General features: G+C 39.4%; 1 long non-coding RNA gene across 1 annotated transcript; it reads left to right on the top strand.

The window, feature by feature from the left end:
* Nucleotides 1-920: 920 nt before the first annotated feature.
* LOC135327338 (uncharacterized) lies at nucleotides 921-16663 on the top strand. The gene is made up of 4 exons (XR_010387451.1): nucleotides 921-1208; nucleotides 1456-1566; nucleotides 15349-15488; nucleotides 15845-16663. It is a non-coding gene; the product is annotated as an uncharacterized LOC135327338 (long non-coding RNA).
* The last annotated feature ends 8820 nt before the right edge of the window (nucleotides 16664-25483 follow it).

The raw sequence follows: 25483 nt of genomic DNA on the forward strand, positions 1-25483 counted from the left end.
TGTTTTCAGAAAACTCCACAAATTCCTTAGATTTGAGTTTCTTCCATACTGTAGGTATTTCATGAACAAGTCATGTATTATCAGCCACCCTGGAAGGCTATTGAGCAGAATTCCATTTTCCACAGAAAAAGCTTAGTGTGGGCATAGTCTGTGGTCACAGTTCAAGTCTTCTGCAAACCCCAGTACTTTGCGGAAAGATCAGTGAACTCCTTCCTTCATCAGCACCGTATCAGCTTTCTGTTCCGACATGGAACCCTACAGAACAAATGCCATGCAATCTGGACTATAGCACTAGGAAAGTAGGTAGAACAGGAATAATATCGAGAGACGTGAGACCTAGAGAGGAGTGAAGAAGTTGGCAGTAGGCCTTAAGTACCCATTGCACAAATAAAAACCACATGATGGCCCTTTACAAATCTCCAGGAAAATCAAAACTTTCACTTTGCCCTATATAAACTCTGTTTTCAGTAACAATGGAAAATTTCCTAAGGAAAAGATCCTTTTGCCATCTTTCCAGGTCTGTTGTTCACTTTTGTTTCAGGTCGTCTTTTCCTCTGGCTCCCCGACTCTCTCTAATTATGTGTGTTAAGAGACATACCTAGAAGTATGGTAACTACAGAAAAAATATCTGGGTACCAGAGCAAAGTCAGGTGATTGAAATAAGAAAAGGTTTTTATGTTGACTTTAATGTTCAGCAACCTAATGCAAAGTTGACTTTTACCAGGGTAGCATAGAAACAGTCGTTTCAGAATATGGAGTAACAAATGCAGTTGCACAATGTCTAACTTAATTATGTGTGGGTTTTCCTATATTGTCTGAACGAAACCTCTCTCCCCTCTAAGTCGACTGGAACTTTGCCCATGTATGCTGGGGAGTTGGTAATAATGCTGCAACCACATCCTTAAAAACAACCAACCAAAGAGAGTGTGACAATATTGCAAGATCTGATCCCTTTCACCTCACTCAGGCAAATAATCAGTAATTTCTCAGGCAAGTAAGGCACAGTTAAACTTGTCGCCTAATTAAGACAAACAAGATAGAGCTGCTGGTGTAATGCTCTGAAATAAGACAATTGTGTTAATAGACCTCATGCAAGAAAAGACAGAGGCTAATGATTCTCTGGGCATCTGGATACTTGGATATCCTCAATCTTGCTTGTGTTATCTGAACTTCTTGAGCTTACTGAACTGGAACTGGAGGAATAAGAGGTAAGTTTTAATTTATTCACTCATGGTCTCAGAAGAAGTCAATGCAGTGAAGAAGTGAATTTAAATGTTCTTTAATTATTTAAAAATAATAAAAAAGTATTTTATTCTGCAGTTAGACTGAATTTAAAAAAATCAGGGTATCTAGTGTTAAAGTAAATCTGCATACCTGTCTGGGCATGTAGAGAACACTTATTGAAGGATTTATGTTATAATGTTGTTGATTTTCATTGTGCTTTTTGGCCTTTAGCATACATATCCAGAAATGAAAGACCTCTGTTTATCCATTGCGAAAGTACAGCAGAAGTGTTGCCAGCTCAGGCTTTTCTGCATTGTCCTGTTAATCCATGCAACGCTAAAGGTGGGTTGCTCCTACATTATCCCTGTCCTTCAGCACTCTAGACCTTAATACAAAATGCAGGAGGATAGTATGTCCTATTTCTCAGGAATGAGACAAAAATCCTGGTATTTTGCCCTGGCCGCTGGATAATCATCCAGCAGTAAAAGCACCTAGAGCCTGACTCAGTGTTCATAGAATGCAAAAGGAATATTTTGGTTAGTTTCAGTTAGGCCTTTTGTGTTCTTGGACTACATTTTATCAACTGAAAACCACAAAAGAGATATCTGTGCTGTAATGCATTAGTCTGACTTTCCGAAACAGCTATCTAAAATTAGTTTTTCTGTACATACTTGAAAAAAATTTATCTGAATCACTATATTACAGGAAAATGTTTGCTATGTTCCAAGTCAAGCTAAAATATGCAAGATACAAAATATTGCTCCATATTTGCAAATTTGGCAAGCAGCTTCCCAGGCTGGCCTTTGAGGTGTTCTGTTTAAAATATTAAAAGTGCTGAAAATCTGAGGCAACCAGACTCCTTGCCACCTTTTGAAAATCTAGTACTTGTTAGAAAACACTTGCAAGTAGTCATAGCCTGGACTTAACTGCAATTGTTCAACCTCATGAGAAAGTTAGGTCTAGTTTCTTTCATTATTCCTAGTTCAGAGTCTATTTAAAATAGTGAGAGTCTTTTTGCCATTTTGTTAGATTAAGGATTGTAAACAAAACCCAGAAATGCTTACAATTAAATTATTCCAAATTAACCTTTCTAAAAGCAAATATATATACTTGGCTCTGCACTTTGTTCTTTACAAGTTTAAAATTGCCAAGGTGTAGGAGAAAAGACCTTTTTCTTTATTTTGGTGTGTGAGCTCATTTGAGAGACAAAAGTCTTGGTATTCTCGCATCCAATTTTCATGAGATTTCCTGTCTAATTGTGTACACTCAGAAGGTTTGAATAAGCATCCTAGCATCTGAGATGTGCTAATTGCTAGCTATAATGAGCACCTTATGGTCTAAGATAATACTATTCCTTTTCACCCTTTCCTTGTGAGGGTACATTATGCTATGTTTTCCCACGCTAAATCGAAGACGAAGAGTGACTACTGCTGCCAGAAGAAATAAAATTAAGATATCTCCCAATAACTTGAGAGACAGTGTATGTCACTGCTTTGGCTTCCTTTGCTCTTGACATCATTTAAGGAGTTCTGTGCAAACCCACATGGGAACAACAGAGACAGACAGCAATGAAGACAGTTTTTCTTGAAGAAGCAACTGCAAATCTGACAGAGAAGAAGTTAATTTATTCCTTTAGTTCTTCAGACTTTCACAAAACCATTGGGATTACGCCAAGATAGATATGTGAATATGGCCACTGTGAACTGCATTTCCTGGAATAAATTTCTTACATTTCTTATTGCACATAAACAGTAAATGAAACTTCCTTGGGAACACAAGATATTAGGGAGTTTAGCCCTGGTCATCTCAAAATGTAATAAAATCAACACTTCATGAGAAGAACTTATATTTAGGCAATGAGCTCACAGTAAGGCACTATCTGAGGATAGTTGACATCATTTACTTCCATACATTTGGCTCCAGGAACATGGTTACTTGTGCCTCGCCTACAGATATTGTGTTAAATTGTGTGTGTGTGTGTGTGTGTGTGTGTGTGTGTGTGTGTGTGTGTGTGTGTGTATGCATGAAATTACTCTGTCTACCAGCCTCTGTGCTGCTTAGCATAATTTCAGTATTTACTGCTCCTTTTTGCATTTGTAGGATGACACTTTCTCTGTTTTTTAATGTTTTTTTGACCTGTGTCTCCACAAATATTTTAGTTTGCAACACTTGGGATCAAAAGCATTTGAAAACGTAGAATGGATGTTACTGTGTGTTGTTTGTTCCTACACATCTAACCTCAGTTAAGATGATACACATGAGCTGCCTGAACAATTTCCAGGTGTTCCTTTGGGTTTGGCCCTTGACCTGTGTGTGTCACGCTTTCCAAGTGCACAGTGGAATTTATGACAAATTTATTGGTATTGTCACAGTTTTAAAGGCCATTGCAGTTGAACTGAGATTTTAGGTAAAGCAGGGTGTGTTCAAGCAGCAACCATGTTAGTGAATTTCTGGGAGAGAAGAAAGGATGGTCTTGTAAATTCAGTGTAATAACTACTTCCGATCTTAAAAACCTGATATTGGTAAAAAGTAAAATGCTGCCAACAAAATAAAAACATCTGTTTTTTTCCTTTCCCAAAAATCCAGGCAAACCTAATGATAAATATTTTCTTCTCTCAGTTCTGTGCTTCTTCCTTACTCCGGTTCTTCTTTTAACTCCTTAATCATTCAGTATCTTTCTACCTCTACACATGCTCCTGTCCCTGATCCCCTCTTCACCTATTTCTGAGTATTCTCACCACATGCCTAAACTCAGCTCCTTTTGCTCTGTTTCTGCCTCTTGTAACTTCCCTGATTGCTCTGAAATATCAGCTTCCCTCTCTCTGCCATCTCTGATGTATCTCAAATCCCCTTCAAGGATCAACTCAAACTGTGCATGGCTCCAACAGACCTTGTAATTTTCCCATTGCAAATCCTCCCTCCTCTGCCTCCTATCACCACTGCTTGGCCTTCAGGTAGTGTGTCTTCTTCAGCCCTCCTTCCTGATCCTAGCAGCTAAATCAGACTGCTGTCTTTGCAAGTTTTTTTTTTTTTTTTTCCTGATAAAGTGCCAGTTTCTCAGAGTCTGATCAAAGTGATCTTACCACCTTGGTATCCCCCCGGGATGCTGCCCCCAAGAGAAGTCTTGTTTGCTCATTGTTTTGACTATATTATAATTCTCTAAGCATCTCTTCCATGCTACTCTGAGTCTTCTGCATCAAGGGGTTCTGTTAACTTCTACAGACCACATCCATCTATTTCCTCTTTTTTTCCATCTCGTGCTCAAGACATTAAGTCCCATTTCTAGTCAGGATTGTGAGGGTTTTTTTTTCAATGTGCAAGTGCACTGCTCCTTCTCTTACAATTCCTTTACAATTCTGCCTAATGATTTCAATTCCTCCTTAAAACTCCTCTCTAATGTGCTGCAAAAAAACAGTGGAGTATACAAAGAGCTCAGCAAGAGTCTGACATGAATTTACTGTTATTATGCCAAAAAAATGTTGCTCTATTATCTCTCTCTGCTCTCCTCTCTGTCCACCTGTCTGCCGCTCTCTCTCTTGGATCTCTTGGCTACATTTAGATGGTAAGCTCTCTGTGGCAGGGACTGTATTATTTTTCTTTGTATATATATCACCAGATATTATCTGTATATCTATATCAACTGTATATCACCAGAAATACTTGGTTTTGGGAAATGCTGAGCCAGCAGCAGAAGCTGGTTCAGCTAGAAGCCTAGTCCCAAACGTAGGCGGTTTCTGCTGTTCTCCTGGTATGTTTTGTGGGAGTTTTATGCTTGGTTTTTGTTTCTGTTTTTTCCTTTGCATTGTTTTCTTTTATATTTGACTTTATTTATTCATGTGGGTAAGAATGACTTTGAACAAAAGTGCTCAATCCTACTCTAGCTTTAGATAGTTATCTGTCTGTAGATAGATTGATGGAATAGATGAAAGCAGAGTGCTACATAACATAGATAGCCCTGATGCTGACAACACTGAGTGCCTGTTAGCTGTCAGGAGAAATCCTAACAAAATAACCAATATTTCTGTATAATATTTAAGTACAAATCAGGATATACATTTAGAAAAACTATATCTGATGATGTTGCAGACTGTCTTTTCGTTCTTTTTCTTTTACTTTTCTTTTCTTTCTTTCTTTCTTTTTTTTTTTTTTTTTCAAATAGGTCCTTTGGGGCGAGCAGCTGGATTGGTTTTAAGATAGGAGTTTCTTTATCCAGGCAGATGTAGCTCTCATCAGAAGTTAATTTGCAGGGATATTCACATATGCAAATCAAGTCACAATGCTGAAATGCAACCACGTAATGACTAGAAAATGTTATACCCATAAATCATACTACCACGATCATCAAAATTTCCACTCAGCCAGGACAAATGCAGCAGCATTTATGTCTTTCCAGCTTTTAGCCCATAAAAATTCTGTGTTTTTGGAGAGTGTGTTACACTGGTGATCTTAAAACTCCCAAGTCTGGTATAATGAGTCCTCAAGTGCGTTATAACTTACCAGTAATTACATTTCAACATTTCTGCTTTCAGCAGTTAGTGTTTTATTCATAAACATTTAAACACTGAATTAGGCATAAAATAAGAATGTCGGCAACAACCCGGCTTAATTTCATTAACTATTAGGTAAATGTAGTATTGCTTCTTCAAATAATCCTTGGTTTGAATGCTAAAGATGTAATGAACTTCATGGTTCATAGCATCTGACATTGCTTAATTAATGGGTGCATTTATAGTACATAGACCTCGGTAATTGATTTATATGCATGATTTGCACATACAGCTGTTAGTTCCTGTAGGAAAGTCATAATTCAAGTGTGTGCATATTTTCTAGATATGGAGAAAGGGGGGGGGGGGGAAATACCTCTCAAACTTGTCAAATTCTCCAAAAACATGATAGTAAATAAATAGCACAGGAAAAAACTTACCAGAAGAAACATTAATGTTACAGCTTTGAGTTTCCACAGCTCACTCATTTCAAATGGAAAACATGACAAAACGCTTCTCAGCATTTTTTTCCACTTTACAGTAGATGTGGTTAAGTCTATATGCCCACACACCTTTGTGAGTCTGTTCATATTACAGTATATGCAGGGTGAATGGAGTCCACATTTTTCCATTCCTGTTGGAGTTTATCTCTCTCTCTCACACACACACACACATAAACACACAGAAGGTATACATAATTTAGATTTAGGAGCAAGTACCATAAAGCTAAGAAAAGGTTATTTCTAATATTATACATGTTTAGTCTTGGGGCAAATCTTCTCCGAACTGAAGCCAAACATTGGAGACTAGGGAATTCAGCACAGGTTTCCTCGCCTGTCCAACAGATTACTTGCGAAAGCCAAAGTGGTGTGTTGAGAAGTCGATGCTGAAGAATAACTGAGCTCTGAGTGGAAAGAGGTCTCCTGTGGCAGTTTAAAAAAGGCTGAGGAAGAAAAACAGCTGTTTCTGGATTATCCATTACCTTAGAGCTAAGACTGCATCCTTCCTGGTCCTTTTCTTGCTGCTTGCTGTTTTCTAAGAACAGTCCCATGCATCGAAGCAAAATCCTAATTCTAGCATACAGAATTCCAGTTCCCCCATCTTTCTCCTTCACGCTGACTACTACCCTATTGTGTGCATTAGCTGCAAACCTTATTTCAAGGGTTCTGCAGGAAACACTTGCCATTTTAGGGCTTTTGGTTTTAGTTATCAAAGCATTTCATTGCACATTAAAGAATGCACAGCACAGGCAGCTTGATGGCTTTCACAAGCCTGGCTCGATTTCCTGGTGCTCTAAGGCAACACTTAGCTTTTCACTTTCGAGCCCCTTATATACTCTACATCTGCTAGTCTAATGCCTGCATTCATCAGTAGACTGGCAATAATAAATTTTCTTTTTTCCTTTTCCTTTCTTTCCAAAGGCCTTCCCCTGCGCACCCGTTTGTCATTTCTTCGCTATTGACTGCTGATTGGGCAAAACTCTATGAACAATAATTCTATTATAATGTAAGCCAGGGGCATGGCTGACTTTATGATTTGACTGGAGGCAGGTGAAAGGGTGGAAAGGAGATTATTTTAAACTCTTAATCATCACTCATCTTTTTTCAATATTCATTGACAAGCTGTAGTGGAAAGTGTATTTCTGCTTATGAACCTGGGCACTCCTCCAGACTCTTATGCCTCAGTATTAGCCCAATGCTTTCCTTCTGAGGGCCTTACTTAGTCTTCCAACTACAAATCTTTCCTGCAGTGTTAGTGACTACGTTCACGTGGTCCATCAAGAACTTGCACTCAAACCAGTGGGCTAATGTGCCTTACATCAAAATGCCATTCACATCACCGAGTCCTAAGAGGTGTGAAGAACAATAGTTGAGGGCCTGAACCACAGGTCTAGTCTCTGCACAGTACATGTGAGTTTATGCCTTGTGGATGCCAAGTCTAGTACTTAAAATACCACCTGACAAATGCTGAATGATTCTGTTTGATTCAGACCATAAATAGGTTAGTTAAAAAATACAGATGGTGGTGTAAGGTTGCCTCCTTTTTTTCCTGTTGTAGATACTCCCATAGAAGTATAACAGAGAGGCAGTTCATAAAGCTGCAAGGCTCAGAAGGGAGTCAGCCTCTCCCAGGTTTTAATCTGTGGAGGGAATTGTTTTAGTCTCTGTTTTGTAGCAGAGGAAGCGTTGAAGCTGGTAGTTAAGCTAGGATTAGAAGAAATTCTATTGTCATTGACTGATTTATATCACATACTTTAAAAGAGGAGCCATTTGAAATCCTAAAGCTAAAGAAAAATAAAACTAGGAGAAGAAAACGGAACAAACACGTTGCAGTCACTGAGATTGGACAACTAAGTGTTTTCTCCTTTTGGCCTCTTCTGCCTGTGTTTACTGGTCCGTGATACTGTTTACAAGTATTTTAATCATGAGTTTAGATTTTTCAGCAGGTTTAGGCTCTGAAATTATCTTAAAATCATTACATGTTTTTCAGATCAACAGAATGGGTTTCTTGGAAGCTACAGGCAGAAATGGTGATTATCTAGGATAACAAAATATATTCTGCTAAAGCTTCCTCTTCTCCAGCACGTAATCCAGTTCTCATTGATTTCAAAAGCAGTTGGGTTTCATCTGATCACTAGTTATTAAACAGCTTCCAAAGTTTAAAAAAGCAAACAAAAAAACCCAAACAAAGCTTTGCTAGGAATAATCTTTGTTTCCCTGGCAGACTGTAACAATAATAACAATATATATAAACATGCATATACACACATTTCCTTTCCACTTTTATATCTTCAGTCATCTGGAGTTCTTCAAGCATTTTATGCAGGTGAGTAAAAAATAATTATCTTTGTTTTTCAGATCCAAAGGGGAGGTATAGTTAAAGCTGGCAGAAAAAGGAATAATATTGTAAATTTTTCACTGTGATTAAAAAAGCAAAACCAAAAACAAAAAACCCAAATGCACTTGTATGAATGATGCTCTGGGTTTCTTTGACCAAGCCATGCTATATTCAGCATTTTTACCCCTTCCTTTTACACCTTCCCATATCCTATGCCTCTTTGAGATGAGGTTTGCACTCACATGGCATCCAGAGTTGTGTTCTCAATGTTCAGTTAGACAATTGATAGAGTATATCTATGCGTTTGTTCTCTCTGTTCAAATAAGAACATTTTTAGGGCTATTACTTATCAGATCAGGTCCTGATTCCCTTGTTCCTGCCGGGTGTGTTTGTTCACTCTACTACGGGTTATGTGGGGCAGATGGGCGCTGCTAACCGGGGCTGGTCCTTTGCCACACGATGTCCAGGCTGTGTGGGCAAGCAGCACTCGCATGTGAGGGTAAGCAGAAGCGGATGCATGGGAAGCATCCACTCCCATCTCTGATGGGCTAGCATGGCTGGTGGACAAGGTGTCTTCCGCAATTGAGGCAGGGAAGAGCAAAAGCATGCCATGCTGTTGGGCAGAGACTGCTCTCCCACGGGAGTGTGGCTCCTTTCCAAAATTCATCCTTTTCCTTGCCAAACTAGCCTATCTGCAAGGGATAATGGTAGATCAGGAAACAGGCAAGACTGAAGGCATCAGCAGGTTGATTCTTGTGGTAGGATACCAGTTAGTGTGAAGAAGATAACACAGGTAACATTTTTTATTTTTTAATCAGTCCTACCGCTCCTTACTTGAGCAGTGAATCCTGTCTGTGGCATGTCCTCCTGACAGGTTGTAAAGCTTGTTCTTTGCTGTGCAACTGCTCCCAAATTTGTGGCTCTTTGCACACCAGGGAAATACACTTGAAGCTGCTGCTGTTTCCTTTGGATTATATTAAAGTACATGGACATGATCTTGTGATTAAAAATAAAGTTTCACGTAAACAGGTTCCTAGGGAAGTATTCCACTGCTCTGCAAAGGGATTACAGCTAATTCTAACTAAGGCACACTTTAAAACTATTAGGAGACAGTCATTTTAGCAGTTCTACAGATGATTAAAAAGTCATTTTCTAAGATATTCTCACTGGAGGTTTTTTTTTTCTTTTCCTAAAGAAAACAGTTAATTGCTCCAATCAGCCATAACTACTTTCTGTGTATGATGTAATTCGTATACCCTGATCACAAGGTATGTGGCTATTTTTCATATTTTCTTATGAATACATTCCCCACTGCTCTTAGCAGTCACCTTTAACTGACAGTAATTCTCTTCCCATTAAAGAAGAGATGAAAAGAACAGTGCTCTGGTTTTGCGGTGTTGTGTCCTGACACACTCTGTAATGCCCCTCGCCCATGGGAGTCAATGTTCAGTAGAGTCTTAGTAGATACATCTTCTATTATTTTCCCCATTTATCACAATAACAGCTGGAGTGCCATCACACAGATCTTTGAGGATGGCTTTGATTTAATTCCACCAGAATTTATCTGGCATTACCAATCTGTGTACTGCAAACCCAGTCTCTCTGACAAACAGGAGAAAGCTTTGCCAGCAAACGCCACCAACACTTGCCAGCACTTGAACAGGTAAATAGTTCTCTTTGATCTATGGTGACCCAGGAGTGGGGCTTATCTTCCCATCCCAGGTGCTACAGTTAGACAGTTCCTCCACCATGTGTCAAGATGGCCATTCTACACATCACTCCTTGAAGATGTGACATGATAAGTAACAATAACATCCACATATTCTGAAGTTTCATCAACATCCTGTTCAAGCCTTCAGGATTTCCTGAGAAATTACCTTCAGGTATTGGCTGAATAGTGAGATTAGTAATTCAAGTACCCAGCCAGTGTATTGACAGTCTTGCCTGCATCTTTGAATCCCACTGGTATGAGATCCTGCACAATTCAGGATACATATACATTGCTGACCTAAGATTTAAGCTGCTATTGCAACCTTCTTACCTTGCAATGTTTGGAAGCAGGTAAATTCAACATTTTCACCTGGAAACTCAGATTTGACAAGGATTTTGACTTGCATTTACTGTAGAGCATTGAGGAAAGAAGAGCAGTTAGGCTGTCATCTTGCTGTAACTTCCTCTTGGGATAAACAGCTCCATTTCATTATCAAAACAAATTACAGCAAGCAAGTGCCACTATAGAGCTTTGTAGTTTATTCTGTATTGAGGGTCTGTGTTATCTCATGCCTCATCCATGGGAGCCAACATTCAGCAGTGTCTTATCATCTGTCGCTCTATGCTCATTCTCTTGTAGCGTTGTTTCCTCATGAGAGTAGACCCTGAAAACGCCAAGCGCATTTTCAGTGGTATAACTCTGAATCATCTTGTCTTTTTTGAGGGAATTGTTTTGCCCAAAGGACCACTGCAGGAACATTGAGCTTCTGCCCACAGTGGAATAGCTATGTGAATCAACCTTCTGCATAGCATTTGGCACTTCCATCACTATGAGAAAGCTGTTAAATCAGCTGCCAGTATTTTAATTGCTAGGACCATGCTAAAATAGCATGTTTCCTGGGACCCAAAACCTTACTTTCTCTCAGTATTTAACTTTTTCAGACCTTGTATGAAACCCACTGAAAACCAAAACTTCAGTATGTTTCTCCGAAGAGTTCTCATGGATATTTTAAAAGCTGAAACATTTTTATTTGTTCTATAATAGTTGCCAGGAGCCCCTGCCAAGGACTGGGTATCCTGGTGTCTTAAAAACATGAAGCAACAAAGAGCCTATATATGAAAAGTAGCAGTGACACTGAGTAGCAAAACACCAGCAGTGACTTGTTGCACTCTCTCTACTCATGCTAGTGGTGCTCAGAATGACTTGGTTAGGCCTTTGAACTTGGAAAAAAAAATCTGGTGTTGCCCAGGTTTTTTCACAACATGTCTGGCCCTGCCAAGTTCAGCTGGGAAAATGTAGTTTCCCCTTTACTTATAACCTTTGACTGGAAGGGGTCCCAATATTCATTATGATACTTCATCTGCATCCAGTTTCCAAGACTTCTTGAACACTGTTCTCTGCATGCAGCAACCTGTCTCATCTCCAGGTGGTTTGCTATAGAAGCAATGCCCACATTTATGCAGCTGAGACCATAACTAAGTTTCTGCTGACACAAGCAACATCATACTTTTGAGTCATCATTACAAATTGACCTCACCCAGGATGCCTTTTACCTTTAACAGCTAGAAGACTCCTTGCTAATGTGAGATTTTTTTTCACTTCCCATCTCAGCACACTACAGTCTGATCATCTATAGGGAAAGGGGAGATAATCAGGACACCCAATTATTATCCTTTGCTTACTCTTCCTTTTTCTGTGCTCCAGCCCCGCCCCCCCTTTTCCCCATGATATAATATCTTCCAGGATGTTATGACACACAATACTACATCCAAAAAAAAGACGAAGATGAGGAAAGCATTACATTCCTGTGTAGTCCCTCCCTGTTCTGTAATAATAAAACCTGATAATATCTTGTGACAAATGAATAAATATTACATTTGCATAAATAGCTCCTTAGACCAAATAATTCAGTGTTCTTCTAATCCCTGCATTTGGCTTGAGCTGTTGAATCTACAGCAATCCTCAGACTCTAATCAAGGCATACTCCCTTTGCCATATCTCCTTCTACTTAACTTACCAAATAATTATGCCCTTCTCTTGTACCTAGACATCTGCCTTTCCCCACGTTGGTTGAATTTTTGGCCTCACACCAGGTAGGGACACACACCTGAGTAACAAGAAAACATATGTCTATAGAAAAACAAGAGCTGAATTTACCAGAGGTAAACAGTTGCCTGTAAAACATGACTGAGTGAACTTCTGACTCTGGTGAAATTAATGGCAAAACATAATTCAGTCAGGATTTCAGTGTACAGTATTGAAAGAAGAATGCCAACCACTATACACACTTCTTGAGCCTTCCCATACACTTCTGTATAAGGCATGTGATTTCCCACTGAAGTTTACAGGATGCTTCAACAAATGAGCAAAATATAGAAAGAATAATCATTGATCTTTTATGTTAATACATTTCTCCATGAAAGAATACTGGAGTCCTTTATTCATTTTCTCACAATGCCTTTCAAACACTGACTCCGAATAATGTTGACTTACATCCAAAAAGACCAAAGAAAAACTAAAATAAAGAAATAAACTCTTATTTCCAGTCCTACTAGGGAAGTTTACATGTTGGTTCAGTAATTCTATATAGAGAGCATCATTCTCGAGTCAGTTCTGTCTAAAATTTCAGCTCCATGGAAACAACAATGAGCTTTGCCACTTATTTCAATGGAAGTGATAAGATTTTAGTATACAAGTTTCTCAAGTCAGATGTACAGAACTTTACTGATCTCATTGTGACCCAAAGCTAGGGATTTGGGACCGACGATAGCTTTTAGTATTGCCTAAAGTTGAAATCTGCCTAGAGTCTAATCCAGTTCATGTAGACACAACATACTTTCTGCCTTCCATGAGGACTTCAAGAGAAAGGAATTAATGAACATCCAGATTTAGCTAATTTCTGTACAAAAACCAGCTGCAATGAGAATTGCAGTCCTTTCTTCTCAAGTTTTTACTACAGACATGTTTGGTTTCACCTTCAGGCACAAACCCAAGCCTGGCCACATAGCTCACAGTTCCAGCTTTCACAAATCCATGATCCACAGAGCTTAAATATTAACCTCATGCACAAATGGCAGGAAGTTAAATCGGTCCCTGAGGAGTGGCAGATCTATGACCTGCGCCTTCAGAGCTCTCTGCCCACGTCCTCTTGTAATATCAAATGCTATAATCCTGGCATATGTGCTGTGTAATGGGCTTCATGGATAGCATCCAAGACCATAGTAATGTAGTTATGGTACTTAAAAATCCACAGTATCCCTATTTGCCAGCAAGATTCACCAAGTCCTCTCTAATTTTGAATCAAGTTATGTAATGGAATATGCAGAGCTGGCCAAACTGTGCCCCTCCAGCATCCACTTATCACAGGCAGTCTGGTCAAAAGATGGACAAAGACAATAAATAGAGCAAGCCTAAATACCCAGTCTTTGCAGTATCTGTGGAAAACAAAGCTGCTGGAAAAAGCATGCAACAAAAGCAGCAGAGTATTTAGTTCTGTTCCACCCACTGCGAAGGCCCTTCTAACTTATCCTGAGACAGTAATTTTTCTGCCTCAGTTTTCTCTTGACTGAAATCTCCGTTGCAGAGCACTTTATGCCCTTTAGCTGAACAACCTTTTCTGAAAGTTAGACACTGCAGTAATAGCAGTAATCCTTTAAAGGTCTGGAGAACTGCCTAGTCAATGTGAAGGAACCCTTCGCAGAGGGTTAAGAGAAGAGCAGAGGGATGCCCTGGATGAATGGTATAAAGCTTGGCCCAGTACCCCGCGCTTTGGTTGAACATACCTGGTGCATGATCTTTAGCAGGTACAATGTAGAGCTGCTGTGGAGCAATTTGCATCCATGCTCTTGATGGCACTGTAGTAGAAAAAGGACATATCAATGGATATTGGTAACTGCCATCTCCCCTTTTTGCTCTCTCACCCACACACATATAGGTGCTCTTGCATTTACTGCCCAAACATGTCTAATTGAGAGGGTAGAAAAGTCTCCAGTACAAAGATCAGTAAATAAGTATAACTCATTTAACTCCTTTACTGACAGGCCTCCAAAGCTTGTCGCAAAGGCATCATTGTTTGGCCATGCAGGATTTTACAGTTAGCTGATACATTTACAGTAACTCTTGCAGCTGTGACACTCAGGTCTTTTCTTTATCAGGAACTTCAAGTAAATGTTTCAAGAATGTTTACAGGTATTTGTTTTCAACACCGAATAATCCAAACAACTCTTAAACAAAACTAGTAAAATCTGCCTGCCATCTTGGGGAAATCTGCTAACCCAAGCTTGCAATGACTTTTTAAAAAAAGGATTTGATCGCAAAATGTTACATTTTTTTTTTAATGTGTATTGAATCATTTTTGTCCCAGGGACGGAGAGAGGATTTTGCTTATTTATCTGAAAATTCAGATTTTAGAGCTGTGCCAAGGTATTACCTTTGCAATTCTCTCATGCTAACACTCAGCACAATGTCCAGGGAAAGGCTGTACATCGCCAGAGATCTTCGTAACAGTGCAGTTGCTGGATCAGCCATCTGTACAGCTGTTCATGTGAACGTGGACTTAGGAGCAGTGGCACTAGGCCAGCCGGAGCCTCCCTCTTTTCCAGAGTGGCTGCAGGCTGATAGGGCATCTGGTATCACGTTGTGTCAGCCTAGGGATTTGCCACACAGAGAATTGCTTCCTGGACAATGTCCCCCTTGCCATGCCCTAAAACACATTTGCTGAGGTCCTTTCTTGATGGAGACAATGAACCAGTACGGACAGCTTTTGGTCATTTAGGGATGCCTATTAACACTGAGTCTTTGAGGGAAGAGAGATAGGGCCCTCTGTGAGTTTGCATTGTACTTTACTAATAACATCAGATTCAACTAAGAAACAAGGTGTGTTATAGCAGAGGAAAAAAAGTGAAGCGTGTAATGGAACAGCAATAAAATTGAAAGCAAATTGAGTTTAGAAAGTTTAAATGCTTGCACACATCTGAACTTCTCTGTGGAGACTTGACAGTTGAATATTAAACATTACACCATCTCACTGATTTTTATGTCATTACAGTAACAAAGTTATTAAACTTTATATGGTTTTATTTTTAATTTCAGTGAGATGTATTTCCTGATCTTTTCATCAAAACGACCTTTGCTATCTACAGCAATGTAGATATTTCCTTATTTATCCTGCTGCATCAGCTAATACTTCCAATCGGAAGCTATATCGGAGAGCATATTAAAGCCCTTACAAGGTACTGTAATGTTACTAGCTAGATGTTTTATTGGAGCAGTTGAAATGAACAAAGCAAAAGCTCTCTTTTATGAAATTACTTGATGTGTTATTGTGAACAAGATAGTGGCAATTGACTTGCAGTCCGCTTTTGCAATGATCACTTTACATTCTTTTCCTTCTTACCTTGAATTCGATACCTATTTTTTCTCTGTCTTGCAAACTTTCTTTTTATAAAGCAACCTCTTCACATAGAAATATTGGCTTCTATTTTAAAAAAAATCTAAGTAAGCCATCCTTCTTTTCAAAAAGGTAATATTTTAGAAGGCTTTCTGTTTTCTGGACAGAATATTGCTAACAATTGCTTGAATTTTATAGGTGGCTATAGTTGCATTTAGCAGCTGCAATTATCCACTGGATAACCTGTTGTGTAACAATCAGAAAAACCTGAATCCTGGGCTTTACCCAGACTTCCCACTGACTTTATGTACAGCACTGTGGAATCACAGAAGGCAAGAGTTTTAAAAATAGACTTTCTCAAAGTACCTCAATTTGGAGTTAATGGAGAGAATAAGCCAACCTGAAGGATACTGAAAGCCTTGTCTGTGCTTCAACAGGCTTTGTGAATGTTCTGAATATTTGAAAATCATAAAGCTGTCTAAAACTGGGCCCACAAACCATGAAGTCTCCAAAAATCAGAAGCAACTCCTGAAAATGTGGACTCTTAAAAGACAGCTCAAACCACAGCTCTGAAGAAACCCACTCCAGTATTTAGAAAGACGGGAAAATGGAAAGAATCAGAAATAAATCATCTCATCTTCGAGCATTCATAAAGTGAGAGGAACACATTGGAAAAAAAAGAAAAGAAACCATCCTATCTATGAAGCATTCAGAGTAGAGGTAGGTAAGGAGGAAAAATGTGTAGTGTATTCCGCAAAGAGCAACGAAACACATTGTACTATGGGAACTGCAAATAACAATAGATAGATAAATAAATAAATAAACAAAGGCGGGGGAACATTTTGCAGAATTGCTCTATTAATTTGGAATGAGTATTCACTAGGGACGTCGCTTTCTTGCTTATTGTGTGGCAGAACCACTCAAGTTAGCACCAACTAAAATTCATGTATGTCTCTTCTGTTTCTTTCTCTACTGCTGGATTTAGTGGAATTTCAAATAAAGCTAAATTCACATGTATGATATGACCAAGGAAATAATTTTGACTGTAGAATTGACTTGTTGCTAGGATTTTTCTCTGCAGTATTCTTGAATTGACTGGGTGATAGTAAATGGAATTTTGACTATTTAGTTCTGGCTAGAAAACTGAAGTAAGTAAAAAATGTTCTTTTTTTCCCCCCGAATTTCTTAAAAGAAGATAGAATTCTGCCATTGTTTATATTATAACATTTCCTAGGAGCCACTTTCTGTGCTTATGGTTTCTATGATGTCAATGTACTAAAAGGAAGAACTAGATCTATACTATTTTTAAGAGTATATTTTGACAGCACCACATAATCTCTGGTCTGGATCTCTATTAGCACAAAAAACTAATTCATTTTTCTGACCGCAACATGATGTTGTGATTAAATCTTATTTAGCAGCAAGTCATTAGATTATTGCCAGAGCTAAGATCATTGTGACAGTCAGGTCAAATGAAGAATTTGGAGAGCAGTGATATATAAACAGTTATAAAGATTGACCTGCAGAGTACATGTGAAGTTATGAAACAAAATCTAGACCTAAAACCAACATAATTTTCAGATAATAGTAAACACAAATCACTATATGTCAAATTTGTCCAAAAGGAAGTTCATAGACCAAACAGATTTGCACCTGCTTACCTCAAAATTAAATTTAGCCCAGGACATCAATGAGTGTGGGCAAAGTTGACGTTCAGCTCTGTTAATGACAAAATGAAATGCTGAGAATCAGATACTTTTTTTAACAGAATGGGCCAAATTCTGCCCTCTGTTACATCCTTTTGCTTCAGATAACATGAGCATAAGTGAAAGCAGTTTTGGTTCAATATTTCTCGTACTTTAGAAGCCATGGAGCAATCACGCAATATGACCTTTAGTGGTCCACCAAAGAATCAAGTTCTGCTCTGTATAGGATCCAGACTAATCAATATCCTATTATGATCACAGCCTGGGTTTTTTTGTTTTTTTGTTTTTTACAACTGAGAGGTACCAGGAATAGCCTGGACAAAACATTTCTCCCTGCAACATCAGAGACTCAGTAGATTCACAGACTATTTGCTTGTTAAATCCCTGCTTTTCGATAAAATGACATGGAAGTTTTAAGCAGTATTTTATAGTATAGTACAAATGTATCCAGTCTTTACCCACTCAAGCTCTTCTTATTCAGCCAAATCTCCAAATGACATCCACAAAGATTTTCTGTGTGTATGGAATGCTAAACCAGTCCCAGTATATAAATATATATGTGTATATATATACGGTAGTACAAAGCCTAATTTTTCTCTTCAGTGATAGAAAATAGAAGTCACTGAAGGAAATCTTAACCCCAGAGAGCCACTGGCTTTCCTTGTATCAGGATATCATCCATTGTTTTCAATGATGCTATGAAAAGGGCGGCCATGATGCCACATTCCTGTCATGGCGCAGTACTGTTGAAAGCTACAAGCCTGGTTGCTCACTGCTGTCAATCACCAGGCGCCAGGCGGGGGGAAGGCCGCCCGCAGGAGGCTCCTCCTGAGCTTCTCCGGGATGAGCAAAGGTGCTTCCTGCTCAGGGTGAGCAAAACTCTCTGCTCTTGGCGGGCATTGTTCGTGTTACCCTTGTCAGCTCTGTACGGAGAGAGGTGGAGAAGTCTGGTGTCCTTGGAGGTCTCAGCTCTCTCCAGAGCCACCTCGTTAGGTTTTTAGAAAGGGAATTTGATATAATTCCAGTACTACTTTTCTTTTTTACACTGTAGAGGGGGACAGCTTTTCAGTGAGCACATCCCTCTTAGGCTTCTCTGCAGTGGCTAAAGCAGGGCAGGAAGAAAAATTGGAAGCTGCATATATGTTTTTATTTAACACTACCACGTTTAATATGCCTTTCCCACAGTGCTAGTTTGGGTTAGGTGTAGCTACTAAAGCAGTGAACAAAGAGAGGAAGAAGCACCTCTGGAGCCTCTCAGGCTCCTGCTCAAATTTCATAATGTTTTAGCAAATCCGTGTGAACCAGTCATCTTTTTCCTTAGAGCAGTTTAGGAAATCACATATAAATATATCAGCTCGTCTTCTTTATGTACTTGACCACTCTTTGCTGTGCTAATGAAAAACTAATGATATTTTTCCTGCCTGTTTGGGAGTGGCAGAGTACTTTTGTGAGAGTGAAGAGAATTTTTCAAGAATGTTTTAAATATCATCGGAGTTGAAACCATGTATCCCTGAGCCCAGGTTTGAGACCTTGTAAGCCAAGAGCTAACACAGTATGCATCTTTACAACTGAAATAATGAGTGGCCCATAACTGCTGTGTGGCATGGGCACAGTGGCTGCAAGTATCTGAATGAAGCTGACCTTTTACGTACTCATGTTCCATTGATGCTAATAAAAAAAGCATTTTTTCATAGATGGGGGTAGAAGGAAATATTACTAATACTTTAGTAAGATGTGTACATTCTAGCTGCAATGAAATGAGAAAGGTCACATTTTCTCTATCGTCTTTTTTTTTTTTTTTTGTATTCTCTAACTTCTCACCCATCTTTGTACTAATGAAATTAAGATATCCTTCATGATATAACTGTGAGCTAGGGGGATCTAAATTACCTTCATCTGGCATCATTCCAATATACTATAAATGAGGTAATTGTCCTTGACTATAAAATTTGCATTTTCAAGACTTAATTGCTATCATTACATCTTTTTGTAATTCTATTAATTTAACTGAATGGAGCATTTGGTTTTATGGTAAAAATTTGCATTAAAACATTGTACATCTAAATAGAATTTTAATATTTGCGTCAAAAGCTCAATACAGTTATCCCATAGGACCTAAATAATTTCACAAGAAGAAAATAGGATGCAGTCGCACTTTAGGTCAACAAACAGGTTTTGCTTTAGTGAATATTAATGGAACTTGCTGTAACAGGCACTGTGTATGGAAAATCAGTTCTGTTAGTAAAAACATTATTCTAATGTCTGTATGAATTCTGTATCATAATTGCTAACAGGAAATATATTGCCTGGCTACAGTGGAGGTAGGATGTTTGTTTATTTGTTTTGACTTAGAGGATGTGCACCAAAGAGCTTTATCTTTTTTTTAGGAATCGTGTCTTCCCCCTCTGATTCCTTCTATCGTTGTTAGGTTACTTTGCTATCGCCTGAGAAAGCACTGAATATGCAACACTTTCTCAAGAGTCTTACATGCACACGTGGTCATCTAGCCAAGATCCACTGCACTATGAAATGAATTCATTGGTCAGTATGTTAGTAGCTGTTTTGGAAATATTTCCATCTTACGCGGTAAAGCCTCCTTGGCCATTTTTCAAACATGATCATTTTGTTAATGGACTGTTATTTGAATGCAGAACCTTTCTGGAAGACTAACCAAAATATAGTTATACAGCATAAGGCTTATACTGCATAACATTTCACTGAACAGTGCCATAACCTTTTAGACCTTCTCTTTTTGTATTTTTTTCTTCCTTCCTTTCTGGCAAAATAAGGGTCTTCAGTTATGCACAGACTATGGACAAGATTAGAGCAGTGTGAAGAATCTGAACTGCCCTAATATATTGCAAATTGTACTGATGTCACATGCATTTTTTTAATGCATGGGGTCCAGTTGCAAGCTAAGGCTATGTTACCGAGTATACACAATTTGAAATTGAGTCCATCTTTTTGCAGTGAATTTATGCACTAGTTAGTGGAACGGGACCTCATTTCAGGTCTTTGGAGGTATTTAGGCCACTAGATCCCATGGGAAGAAAAGCTTTTGTGGATTTGGGGTCCCAGTCTTGGCTAGCTGTTGCAGGTAATAGTTGACAAATGGATGAGCTGACATGTTGGTAGGAACTGTACTGTTCTCCCTGCCATATTAATAAATACCATTGCGTTATATAATGCATTAGTTTTGGAGGTAATCAAGCTGGATGTGTTTTATGTTGAATGCATCTGCACTGTTCTTTTGAAAACAAATTTTCTTCTGCAACATGTGAGTAATATTTCACAAGAGATAGTCTGCTAGTGACAGAAATCTCATTAACTACTCTTAATATATGTTGTATTTACTGGACTTCATAATCATCATGTAATTAAGGTTCACAACTGGCTTGTGAAGCAGGAAAGATGAAGGATGTCTCCATTAGAGAGATTTATGGGATGGGGAAATTAAGAACAGATTTTTGAAACTGTAGAGGTACCACCTCTCATTGATTTCAGTGTCAAAATATCTCTGAGGGAGGGCCTGAAGTGAGACTTGCAAAGCTGCATAGTGAGTCACGGGTACAGAGCCAGGCCCAAAAAGTGGGGGTACAGCCTATGGATGAGACCATGCCTTCGGGGCAAGCAGCACAGTCGTTTTGCCTCCTATTCTTCTCTGAGTGGGAATACCACTCACCTCACTGTGGGCAATGTGTGACGGGTTAGTGTGTGCTGAAAATGCAATATAGAAGTGATTAGTATGAGAACAGATAACCCTCCCTGTTTCTTCTATGGACATCTACTTATGTGATGTTTCTATACGGGTCTGTGCTTCCAATGAAAGACATTTGGAGCCCCACAAATCTGGGGGAAGAGGGCTGCTGAGAGTTTCTGCTCAATGCTAAGCCTCCCAGTCCAACAAGCATCAGCTCAACTCTGCAGCTGTGTGCAATCAGAGCTGTCTGTGTCTTTCTGGGCACATGCACAGGGAAAGGGGGCTCACAGGGTATCTGCTCTACACACAGACTGCATTTTTTCCACTTCAGGGAGGACCCAATATATGTTCTTTCTTAACGGGTGAATTTCATTTGATGTGAACATTATGCTAAGGCTGAATTTCTAGGCAGTTTATATGAAAAAAAACAAAACAAAATGCATATTCTTTAGAAAAATCCAGGTCTGGCTGTTAGCCTCAGTTGTTTCAAACACCTACTGACTTTCCTGGCACATATATCTCATTGAATCTTGGAAGTGATTTTATGTGCTTTAAGCATTTGATCACACAATCAGCTTCTACAAGGCAATGCAAAGGATCCTGTGCATTGTCCTGGCGGATAGTCACGTCAAACCTGACACAGAAACAAACATAAGGGAACAATTGTTGTTAAAACACATTGCATCACTTTGCGTGCTAAAGCATTTGCTCTGGTAATCCACCATGCTGACGTGTCCCTGTGCTGATGCCATCTGAGCAGGGACTGTGTCCTTAAAGCTGACATGTGCATCACATTATAGCAGTGATTTTGTTATATATCATCGGCATAATGGATATTCAGAAGAGATTCATAATCTTGAAAGGTGGCTTGAATCCACAGCTCTCATCCGTGTTCTGGTAACTCTGAGCATTTTGGAAACTCATTTTGTAACATCTCACGCTGTCTTGGGCAAAGGCAAAGTAAACAGTCGCCTAGGGCAGTAGACTTGGGAGAGAGGCAGTCCAGGTTTCATTTCCTACTCCCTCCATGCTGACAGAGACACACTCCCTTCAGCCTGCCTCTCTGCTGTCTCTCCCACTCCCCTTTCTCCAGTATAATTCTTGTGGAAACCCAGAAGTACCTCTTTCTGCCCTTTCCCAGACCCCTTTTCTCACTTGCTTTCCCCCTAAAACTTCTGCTGATTTCTCCTGGCTGTTCTCCTTGGAAAGTCTATTGCATCCTACTTCCAGAGGAATAAGAGGATTCACTGCTCAGTCACAGACTCTCATCTCTTTCTCCCGCTGCAAAGTAAATAGTTATTTACTCCTCATTTTTGCCTTCTCTGCTGAATAGACCTCAGCCAACTTTGGGTTTATGGTATGTCTGACCTATGTGATAAATACACATTTTTGCACTGAAGTAACTCACTTGCCCACTGATAGTTCTTGCTTTAAAAGAGCTTTTCCATATTAGAATAAAACACAGACATGGAAATCTTTGCTATATTGTTCACAATTCATGAGATTAAATGAGACAAAAGGAAGATGGCGTCAGCATCCTGCTGAATCACTGGAAAGGTGTGGCCTGGTCTGGTAGTGCTCTTCATGCAAGTAAAACTAGACTGCAGAATTCATTGTGATGGGATGTTACAGAAGCCCAAAGGCATAAGAAAGGGATTGGGCAAATTCATCCAGCAATGACTATTAAACACAGCTACCTAGATGCAGCATTAAGCTCAGGAAATCCCTAGTACAGTAGAGCTTCCATTGTTTGGATATACTAAGGCAAGTATCACCCTCTCCATACTCTGTTCTTGTACTTGGTCTAGAGCATTTCCTTTGCTCACTCAATTCCTGAGATGAGATTCTCAGCTGGATTCACTTTTGGTCTGATCTGTATGGTAGGCCTCTATCTCCTTATGAGTGGCATGACTAATGAGACTAATAACTAAATCTAATCCATTAAGTCTTTATCCAAAGATTTAAAACACGTGACTCAGAGTTCTTGTTCTAGCAATGTTAAGACTGAGCTTTCAGTTGTTGTCAGTAATACATGCCTCATGGTTAAGGTGCATCACTATGGACTTTAGCCATCTTAAAGTTAAGTCATCTAAACATGAAGTTAAAGAAAGCCTGCTCCACAGGGCAGTTTGTTCTGTCTGTGTTGAAAACAGACTTTAGAATAAGTTTACTAGACTGAGTATCAAGCACTTCTCTTATGACTTGTATTCTTTTATCCAAAGAGCTTGCTGGCTTTGCTTGTAGAGTAGTAGAGTTCAGAAAGGGTTGTTTAATCTTCCAGGAATGAAAATGAGTCCTCAGATATTCCACATAGGTGATGTTCCTATGTACATGATGTATGTATTCTTCAGCACTTATTTTTTTAACATTTCTCCCCATGCCTCTCCTTCTTGAGGCTTTGGACTAGCTTAATTTGCTCACTTTGGCCAATTCCACCTTGTTTTGGCACATACAATATGCACTCACTCCTACAACCCATGGTGGCAGAGATGTGCCACCCTTTTAGGATGATAAAACAGCAACTTTCACTTGACATTAATGCAACTTCCTTAATCAGTAAGCTGGCAGTCTGGATTATGTTTTACCTGAGCTATGACAGAAGTCTCTGGAAGGCTCCTTGCTCAATGGTGTATGTACAACTACCATACATAAGAGAACAGCAGATTTTTCACTCATTTGACTCTTGTTAGTTTTGCCTAAGGAAGTGGAGTTCACATATGTATGCATTTATTTATTTATTTCATACACTTACTGCCTCAAATGCCTACTGGCCATGGTTTTTATCAAGACTATCTTGTGAAGGGAAGCAGGGAACTGTGAGTAATTTGCCAAGTGTGAGGTCAAACATGATGTTTTTACTTACTGCTCTCAAAATCTTAATTAGTGTAATACCTCCACTAAGTGCTGGGATCTTTTCTGGTGTAAGTAAGGTGGTGTGCCTGCCGACACCGATGGTGCTTTAGCTGGGGCTTTAGAAGGGATAGGGGGAAAATGTTCAAGGTGGCAAATAAAACATTGATAATTGGCAATGAGCTTGCTCTGTGTTCTTTTAATGCTCTTTGAGCAAGTATCAAGGCAGCTCTGTGAACACAACTGAGGACAACGCTTCCAGGTGGAAAGAAGATTTGGGACTGTGTGTGTCAGTGAGGTTCAAGCTGGGCTTTTGTCTTGTGTTCAAGTAGGTTCGGGTAGGTTCAGTAGGTGTTCAAGGTTCAAGTAGGCAGAGCTGCAGGGAACATCAGTGGTACAAGGAAGCACTACCTGATTTTGGCATCCAGGACTTAACTTTGCTTGCTGTTTCTGGGAAGCACACGTTATCTCTTCTGTTCAAAATGAGATTCCGTGGGTTATTGAATTGGTTGGACTATTTTCTTCTCTGGTGTAATTTACAGGATACATAGTGTAAGGGTGAGGCGGGGGCACCGCCTGGACTCCCAGCAGGGACAGATACACAAACACAAGGCATACGATGGTCGATATGGAGCATTTATTACCTCTGCGTCTGAACGGGGGTTCCCCGGCGTTTTCCCAGTCGAGGCAATAATGGAGCGGGGGATCCCTGGCACCGCTGAGCATCGGTCCAGGGTGAGGAACACCGGAGGGGGGGCACTAGATGAAGCTTTCATGTACTATACACACGTGCAGTAAGCATGTTGAGCTCATTGTTATTCTTGATTCAAAGCCCAGGTGCAGCACCATGCTGGCACAGGCTCAACTACATGACTATGGGTCAACATGCCCTGTTGATGCTCCTTTTCCCATGGAATGGTCTGGATAGCTTCCATCATCAATCTCCTCCACATTCTTCCGCACTTTCCCATACACATAGCTTGTTAGGTTTGTAATGTTAAGCTCTGAAGGTGCACAAGCACTTAAAAAGATTATCAATAGTATTTGAGATTCTTATTTCTTAGTCTGTCCTCTTTTGTTCCATTAAATTGGACTGGACGTGGAGTCTGAAACTGGACTGGATATGGAGTCCAAATTTGGATTCCATCTCTGCTCTTTCCTTAAGAAATAAGTATCAGTAGATGCACTTTTCATCCAAAAAAAAAAAAAAATCAAACTTTTGGAGATTTGCTTCTCATTAATTGTATATGATATCTTTTCTTTGTTACTTTCTCAAAACTAACCTGCAGAAAAGTGATAAGGTAACCGGTTATATATTTTTTTTAACTGGCAATAATTCTATAGGTAATGGATTGGCCTTTGATAGAAATTGAGCAAAAAGCCCTCTGGACCTAAAAGTAACACTGCCAGTGTGAAGGAATTATCTTTGCCTAGACTAACCATTGGAAACGGTGCAAAACACCAGGCTGCTGAACAATGCCGTTATTGCAAAAGTAAGAACATGCTCAGGCACAGTAACCCCTGTGGTACTTAGTCTTATCCGTCTCAGCCACATGAATAACAGCTTTAATGACATTAAGG

The sequence above is a fragment of the Dromaius novaehollandiae genome, chromosome 2, assembly GCF_036370855.1.
Source record: "Dromaius novaehollandiae isolate bDroNov1 chromosome 2, bDroNov1.hap1, whole genome shotgun sequence".
In the NCBI taxonomy this organism is placed as follows: domain Eukaryota; kingdom Metazoa; phylum Chordata; class Aves; order Casuariiformes; family Dromaiidae; genus Dromaius; species Dromaius novaehollandiae.